General features: G+C 27.9%; 1 pseudogene; it reads left to right on the top strand.

Annotated features, from left to right (window-relative positions):
• Positions 1–1,666, top strand: part of LOC103581103 — a 5,823-nt pseudogene that overhangs the window by 1,474 nt on the left and 2,683 nt on the right.

Here is a 1,666-nt window from a genome sequence, read left to right as displayed (position 1 = left end):
ATCCATTCTAGCTTGGTCATGGAAATGAATGTAAAACTCAATGTAAAAAGACAAAGTAAAATCTAGAATACAAAATAAAGAAAAGAGAATAAAATATAAAAGACAGAACATTATCAGCACTTTACAAATTGCCCTTAAGTAGTTTTCAATTCCTCACTAACAATAAAATCCACTGTGGAGATTGTGTTATTAAGAACATTTTATTTTTTTCAGCTGCAACCCATAAGTATAGGTTATGAGAATGTAAATTCTAATCTTTTCTCTATGTGAAGTTCATGTGAATTAAATCTTATAGCATATATTCCATTACATCTTAGCTGTATTGAATTTCCTCCCAGAGTGTGATTTCTCTACTCACTCACCTGATTGTGTATTTTAGGTGCACAGATTTTCTAATTTTTATTGATTTACTAATTTTCACAATTTTTAAAATTGTCCCTTTATATATAGAAGAGCTTTTAATATCCTATTTAACTAACATTTCTCTACTTCCAAACAATAAAGAATAGTCCCATAATTTATGCAGTATATTGTCCCAAATTCTGTATACTGTTCTGTCTTTTATATTTTATTCTCTTTTCTTTATTTTGTATTCTAGATTTTACTTTGTCGTTTTACATTGAGTTTTACATTCATTTCCATGACCATGCTGGAATGGATTTTTTCTGTGATATTGTATATTTTAACTTCTAAACGTATATTTGTCCCAACCATATTTATTGAAAACTTACTCTCTTATATACTTATCTACATTATTGCATTTTTCATCAAGTAAGTGGTCATGTATGTATGGGTCAATGTCTAGGCTCTGTGTATTATTCTATTTGTTTTATAATCAGAAGCACCGATAAAAAAAAGCTTTGATATCCAATAGAGCAACTCCAGAACATTTCTTATTTTTGCAGGGTGATGTGATTTTTTGTACCTTTACCTTACCAAACAAATATTAGCATAATCCCTGTTGAGATTTAGGGTAGAATTGCAGTCAATATGTAGATATACTTGAAAGAAATGGCAAATTTATATTACCAGGTACTCCAAATCTTCAGCTTACTCTTTCTGTTTATTTAGATTTACCAAAAGTTTTATAATAAAAGTTTTATCATATTTTTACTGTAAAGTTCTTGCAAATATTTTGTTAAATAAATCACCAAAACGTTGGTATTTTATATGCTGTTGTTCATGTCTATCGTAAAATGTGTGTTTTTAGATCCTCATATAACATATTTTTATGTTTTNTATATTTTAACTTCTAAACGTATATTTGTCCCAACACTATTTATTGAAACCTTACTCACTTATACACTTATCTACATTATTGCATTTTTCATAAAGTATGTGGTCATGTATGTATGGGTCAATGTCTAGGCTCTATGTATTATTCTATTTGTTTTATAATCATAAGCACCTATAATAAAAAAGCTTTGATATCCAATAGAGCAACTCCTGAACATTTGCTATTTTTGCAGAGTGATGTGATTTTTCATAACTTTACCTTACCAAACAAATTTTAGCATAATCTCTTTTCAGATTTAGGGTAGAATTGCAGTCAATATGTAGATATACTTGAAAGAAATGGCAAATTTATGTTACCAGGTACTCCAAATCTTAAGCTTACTCTTTCAGTTTATTTAGATTTACCAAAAGTTTTATAATAAAAGTTTTA

The sequence above is a fragment of the Galeopterus variegatus genome, unplaced genomic scaffold, assembly GCF_000696425.1.
Source record: "Galeopterus variegatus unplaced genomic scaffold, G_variegatus-3.0.2 Scaffold12362, whole genome shotgun sequence".
NCBI classification, from domain to species: Eukaryota; Metazoa; Chordata; class Mammalia; order Dermoptera; family Cynocephalidae; genus Galeopterus; species Galeopterus variegatus.
The sequence above is the reverse complement of the archived record's forward strand: the minus strand, read 5'-3'. Positions and strand labels throughout refer to the sequence as shown.